Here is an 8,095-nt window from a genome sequence, read left to right on the forward strand (position 1 = left end):
AAATACAATTATATATATCGAATTTTCGAAGAATTCCAAAATATTTAGTACATAATACTAGCTCCTCCTCCTGTAGAATAGGAATTAATTACTATTTATTATTTGAATTTAGGATAATAGGAGTATGCAAATATTTGGTATACATATGAAAATTCTGTTTGGAAAAATTCAGCGGCCCCAGATGCTACCAGATGCACATCTTCTCACATTCCGCTTTGGTGTTTCGGTAGCGTGTAGTGGAGCTGCAACACCAAACATTCTTTTGGTTTTTTAAAGAATGTTCATTTGGGTTTTTAATCGAGGTTGGCACATACATAAAGTTTAAAGAATAAAACAATTAAAAAGATGATATAGTATAATAATATTATATTAATGGTAATGATGCTAAAGGATTGGATGGACCGTAAGCGATATATGACTTACATTCATGAAAACTAGAAAAAACAAACCAGAACAATACAAAATATAGTAAATTTGGATGCCGACATTGTAACTCTTCACTGTAAATAAATGCTTTGTTTTATTGTATGAAAATAAACTTAGATGTTTTGTAAATTCAGCGGCCCCAGGTGCTACCAGATGCATATCTTCTCACATAACGCTTTGGTTTGTCGGCAGTGTGTATTGGAGCTGCAACACCAAACATTCTTTGGTGTTTTAGAGCAGGTTCCTTTGGGTTTTTTTTCCAGGCTCGCACCTGTATAAAATTTAAAGAATAAAACAATTAAAAAGATAATGAAGTATATTAATATTATTTTAATGGTAATGATGCTAGAGGATTGGATGGAATGTAAGCTATATATGACATACATTCATGAAGACTAGCAAGACAAACCAGAACAATAAAAAATAAAGCAAATTTGGATGCCGACATTGTAACTTTTCACTGCAAATAAATGTTTTGTGTGTTTATTGTAGGATGCCTTAGATTTGAACATGTACATATATATATAATATTTAATTCCGAAGACTATTTTTAGCATTATCCAGAAATAGTTTTTTAAATTGATTGGTTGATTTTATTTTCTTTCTATCCTAAAATATTTATGTTAAATTTTATTCAAAACATTTATTTTAGTTTTTGATAGAATATGTCATCACCTAAAAATACCTATTAGCGACGACCATATATATATGTAACAGTGAATGATTAAATATGTGGTAAAATACAACTAGCGATAGATTAACTACCAATTTTAGCATTTACTAAGTTCACATCAATACCATTAAATGGTGACATGTGTATATGTCCCTGAAAACTTTTCGCGTCATGATCCGTAGAATCTAAAATTAGATTTTGGTTACCTTATTATCCTTATATCCTAAAATATTTACCTTACAAAGTCATTCCAAATTCTCATTTTATTTTTTCGTAGGATATATCACCACCTAAACATACAAATTACTGATATCCACATATATATTTCCACGTTGAAAGATTAAATATGTGGCCAAAATCAATTAGCAATGAATTAGCTACTAATTGTTTTATTTACTAATTTATTGTAGATGGAAAAATATAGTCTTTGATTCTTAAAGGATTAATCTGTATATATTATGCAAGTCTTGAATATATTGATTGAAGTGAAATATTATTGTAAGTAATAAATTAATGGGTTGTTGAAAAAAAACTTGGTTTTGTCATTCACAGATTAAGAAAATATTTTATGTAAAACAAGAATTTTTTTTGTCATGGTTTAGAAATGTTATAAGGAAATTTTATATATTTAATAAAGTAATGGTTTCTTCAAAAAACTCATTTTATCATTCACATATTTAAAAACTATTTTATGTAAAATAAAATAATAATTTCTGTCATGGTTTATATATTACTTAATCTAAACTTTGGATTTTATCTTGTTACTGTTTGATTATTTTATGTATATAAGATACAGATTTTAAAATGCAAAATGGAAAATGATAAACAATATCACAATGTTTTGAATGGTTAAGAATAATTAGCGATTGAGTTCATTTGGAAAAAAACTAATGTTTTTTATGTTTATACAAAATTTATAAATTAATCTTTATTATAAAATTTTATGGGACCATATTTGAAAAGACCCACACCCATTGGGGTTTTTATACGGTATATTATCTTATAAAATTGTGTCATATTTTGAATCATACCAATCCGAGCATTGTGAAAATTATTAATTTTGTGTTAATAAACTTATCTAATACTAATTCATACTAAATTTTAAAATTATTTTTATTTTATTTTATAAACCAAGTGTTACAAAATTTAAATACAGTTACACAGTCTAAAATGGTTTTATTCTCATTTTCTATAGCATTTATAAACTTCTTAAATACAATTATATATATCGAATTTTCGAAGAAATTCCAAAATATTTAGTACATAATACTAGCTCCTCCTCCTGTAGAATAGGAATTAATTACTATTTATTATTTGAATTTAGGATAATAGGAGTATGCAAATATTTGGTATACATATGAAAATTCTGTTTGGAAAAATTCAGCGGCCCCAGATGCTACCAGATGCACATCTTCTCACATCCCGCTTTGGTGTTTCGGTAGCGTGTAGTGGAGCTGCAACACCAAACATTCTTTTGGTCTTTTAAAGAATGTTCATTTGGGTTTTTAATCGAGGTTGGCACATACATAAAGTTTAAAGAATAAAACAATTAAAAAGATGATATAGTATAATAATATTATATTAATGGTAATGATGCTAAGGATTGGATGGACCGTAAGCAATATATGACTTACATTCATGAAAACTAGAAAAACAAACCAGAACAATACAAAATATAGTAAATTTGGATGCCGACATTGTAACTCTTCACTGTAAATAAATGCTTTGTTTTATTGTATGAAAATAAACTTAGATGTTTTGTAAATTCAGCGGCCCCAGGTGCTACCAGATGCATATCTTCTCACATAACGCTTTAGTTTGTCGGCAGTGTGTATTGGAGCTGCAACACCAAACATTCTTTGGTGTTTAGAGCAGGTTCCTTTGGGTTTTTTTTCCAGGCTAGCACCTGTATAAAATTAAAGAATAAAACAATTAAAAAGATAATGAAGTATATTAATATTATTTTAATGGTAATGATGCTAGAGGATTGGATGGAATGTAAGCTATATATGACATACATTCATGAAGACTAGCAAGACAAACCAGAACAATAAAAAATAAAGCAAATTTGGATGCCGACATTGTAACTTTTCACTGCAAATAAATGTTTTGTGTGTTTATTGTAGGATGCCTTAGATTTGAACATGTACATATATATATATATATATTTAATTCCGAAGACTATTTTTAGCATTATCCAGAAATAGTTTTTTAAATTGATTGGTTGATTTTATTTTCTTTCTATCCTAAAATATTTATGTTAAATTTTATTCAAAACATTTATTTTAGTTTTTGATAGAATATGTCATCACCTAAAAATACCTATTAGCGACGACCATATATATATGTAACATTGAATGATTAAATATGTGGTAAAATACAACTAGCGATAGATTAACTACCAATTTTAGCATTTACTAAGTTCACATCAATACCATTAAATGGTGACATGTGTATATGTCCCTGAAAACGTTTCGCGTCATGATCCGTAGAATCTAAAATTAGATTTTGGTTACCCTTATTATCCTTATATCCTAAAATATTTACCTTACAAAGTCATTCCAAATTCTCATTTTATTTTTCGTAGGATATATCACCACCTAAACATACAAATTACTGATAGCCACATATATATTTCCACGTTGAAAGATTAAATATGTGGCCAAAATCAATTAGCAATGAATTAGCTACTAATTGTTTTATTTACTAATTTATTGTAGATGGAAAAATATAGTCTTCGATTCTTAAAGGATTAATCTGTATATATTATGCAAGTCTTGAATATATTGATTGAAGTGAAATATTATTGTAAGTAATAAATTAATGGTTGTTGAAAAAAAACTTGGTTTTGTCATTCACAGATTAAGAAAATATTTTATGTAAAACAAGAATTTTTTTTTTGTCATGGTTTAGAAATGTTATAAGGAAATGTTATATATTTAATAAAGTAATGGTTTCTTCAAAAAAACTCATTTTATCATTCACATATTTAAAAACTATTTTATGTAAAATAAAATAATAATTTCTGTCATGGTTTATATATTACTTAATCTAAACTTTGGATTTTATCTTGTTACTGTTTGATTATTTTATGTATATAAGATACAGATTTTAAAATGCAAAATGGAAAATGATAAACAATATCACAATGTTTTGAATGGTTAAGAATAATTAGCGATTGAGTTCATTTGGAAAAAAACTAATGTTTTCTTTATGTTTATACAAAATTTATAAATTAATCTTTATTATAAAATTTTATGGGACCATATTTGAAAAGACCCACACCCCATTGGGGTTTTTTATACGGTATATTATCTTATAAAATTGTGTCATATTTTGAATCATACCAATCCGAGCATTGTGAAAATTATTAATTTTGTGTTAATAAACTTATCTAATACTAATTCATACTAAATTTTAAAATTATTTTTATTTTATTTTATAAACCAAGTGTTACAAAATTTAAATACAGTTACACAGTCTAAAATGGTTTTATTCTCATTTTCTATAGCATTTATAAACTTCTTAAATACAATTATATATATCGAATTTTCGAAGAAATTCCAAAATATTTAGTACATAATACTAGCTCCTCCTCCTGTAGAATAGGAATTAATTACTATTTATTATTTGAATTTAGGATAATAGGAGTATGCAAATATTTGGTATACATATGAAAATTCTGTTTGGAAAAATTCAGCGGCCCCAGATGCTACCAGATGCACATCTTCTCACATTCCGCTTTGGTGTTTCGGTAGCGTGTAGTGGAGCTGCAACACCAAACATTCTTTTGGTCTTTTAAAGAATGTTCATTTGGGTTTTAATCGAGGTTGGCACATACATAAAGTTTAAAGATAAAACAATTAAAAAGATGATATAGTATAATAATATTATATTAATGGTAATGATGCTAAAGGATTGGATGGACCGTAAGTGATATATGACTTACATTTATGAAAACAGAAAAAACAAACCAGAACAATACAAAATATAGTAATTTGGATGCCGACATTGTAACTCTTCACTGTAAATAAATGCTTTGTTTTATTGTATGAAAATAAACTTAGATGTTTTGTAAATTCAGCGGCCCCAGGTGCTACCAGATGCATATCTTCTCACATAACGCTTTGGTTTGTCGGCAGTGTGTATTGGAGCTGCAGCACCAAACATTCTTTGGTGTTTTAGAGCAGGTTCCTTTGGGTTTTTTTTCCAGGCTAGCACCTGTATAAAATTTAAAGAATAAAACAATTAAAAAGATAATGAAGTTTTTTAATATTATTTTAATGGTAACGATGCTAGAGGATTGGATGGAATGTAAGCTATATATGACATACATTCATGAAGACTAGCAAGACAAACCAGAACAATAAAAAATAAAGCAAATTTGGATGCCGACATTGTAACTTTTCACTGCAAATAAATGTTTTGTGTGTTTATTGTAGGATGCCTTAGATTTGAACATGTACAAATATATATATATATATTTAATTCCGAAGACTATTTTTAGCATTATCCAGAAATAGTTTTTAAATTGATTGGTTGATTTTATTTTTCTTCTATCCTAAATATTTATGTTAAATTTTATTCAAAACATTTATTTTAGTTTTTGATAGAATATGTCATCACCTAAAAGTACCTATTAGCGACGACCATATATATATGTAACATTGAATGATTAAATATGTGGTAAAATACAACTAGCGATAGATTAACTACCAATTTTAGCATTTACTAAGTTCACATCAATAACATTAAATAGTGACATGTGTATATGTCCCTGAAAACGTTTCGCGTCATGATCTGTAGAATCTAAAATTAGATTTTTGTTACCCTTATTATCCTTATATCCTAAAATATTTACCTTACAAAGTCATTCCAAATTCTCATTTTATTTTTCGTAGGATATATCACCACCTAAACATACAAATTACTGATAGTCACATATATATTTCCACGTTGAAAGATTAAATATGTGGCCAAAATCAATTAGCAATGAATTAGCTACTAATTGTTTTATTTACTAATTTATTGTAGATGGAAAAATATAGTCTTCGATTCTTAAAGGATTAATCTGTATATATTATCCAAGTCTTGAATATATTGATTGAAGTGAAATATTATTGTAAGTAATAAATTAATGGGTTGTTGAAAAAACTTGGTTTTGTCATTCACAGATTAAGAAATATTTTATGTAAAACAAGAAATTTTTTTTGTCATGGTTTAGAAATGTTATATGGAAATGTTATATATTTAATAAAGTAATGGTTTCTTCAAAAAACTCATTTTATCATTCACATATTTAAAAATATTTTATGTAAAATAAAATAATAATTTCTGTCATGGTTTATATTTACTTAATCTAAACTTTGGATTTTATCTTGTTACTGTTTGATTATTTTATGTATATAAGATACAGATTTAAAATGCAAAATGGAAAATGATAAACAATATCACAATGTTATGAATGGTTAAGAATAATTAGCGATTGAGTTCATTTGGAAAAAAACTAATGTTTTCTTTATGTTTATACAAAATTTATAAATTAATCTTTATTATAAAATTTATGGGACCATATTTGAAAAGACCCCACACCACATTGGGGTTTTATACGATATATATCTTATAAAATTGTGTCATATTTTGAATCATACCAATCCGAGCATTGTGAAAAATTATTAATTTTGTGTTAATAAACTTATCTAATACTAATTCATACTAAATTTTAAAATTATTTTTATTTTATTTATAAACCAAGTGTTACAAAATTTAAATACAGTTACACAGTCTAAAATGGTTTTATTCTCATTTTCTATTGCATTTATAAACTTCTTAAATACAATTATATATATCGAATTTTTGAAGAAATTCCAAAATATTTAGTACATAATACTAGCTCCTCCTCCTGTAGAATAGGAATTAATTACTATATTATTTGATTTAGGATAATAGGAGTATGCAAATATTTGGTATACATATGAAAATTCTGTTTGGAAAAATTCAGCGGCCCCAGATGCTACCAGATGCACATCTTCTCACATTCCGCTTTGGTGTTTCGGTAGCGTGTAGTGGAGCTGCAAGACCAAACATTCTTTTGGTGGTTTAAAGAATGTTCATTTGGGTTTTTAATCGAGGTTGGCACATACATAAAGTTTAAAGAATAAAACAATTAAAAAGATGATATAGTATAATAATATTATATTAATGGTAATGATGCTAAGGATTGGATGAATTGTAAGCGATATTCATGAAATTAGCAAACAAACCAGAACAATATAAAATATAGTAAATTTGGATGCCGACATTGTAACTCTTCACTGTAAATAAATGCTTTGTTTTATTGTATGAAAATAAACTTAGATGTTTTGTAAATTCAGCGGCCCCAGGTGCTACCAGATGCATATCTTCTCACATAACGCTTTGGTTTGTCGGCAGTGTGTATTGGAGCTGCAACACCAAACATTCTTTGGTGTTTAGAGCAGGTTCCTTTGGTTTTTTTTCCAGGCTGGCACCTGTATAAAATTTAAAGAATAAAACAATTAAAAAGATAATGAAGTATAAATTTATTTTAATGGTAATGATGCTAGAGGATTGGATGGAATGTAAGCTATATATGACATACATTCATGAAGACTAGCAAGACAAACCAGAACAATAAAAAATAAGCAAATTGGATGCCGACATTGTAACTTTTGACTGCAAATAAATGTTTGTGTGTTTATTGTAGGATGCCTTAGATTTGAACATGTACATATTATATATATATATTTAATTCCGAAGACTATTTTTAGAATTATCCAGAAATAGTTTTTTAAATTGATTGGTTGATTTTATTTTCTTTCTATCCTAAAATATTTATGTTAAATTTTATTCAAAACATTTATTTAGTTTTTGATAGAATATGTCATCACCTAAAATACCTATTTGCGACGACCATATATATATGTAACATTGAATGATTAAATATGTGGATAAAATACAACTAGCGATAGATTAACT

Source organism: Raphanus sativus, chromosome 1, assembly GCF_000801105.2.
Source record: "Raphanus sativus cultivar WK10039 chromosome 1, ASM80110v3, whole genome shotgun sequence".
NCBI lineage: Eukaryota > Viridiplantae > Streptophyta > Magnoliopsida > Brassicales > Brassicaceae > Raphanus > Raphanus sativus.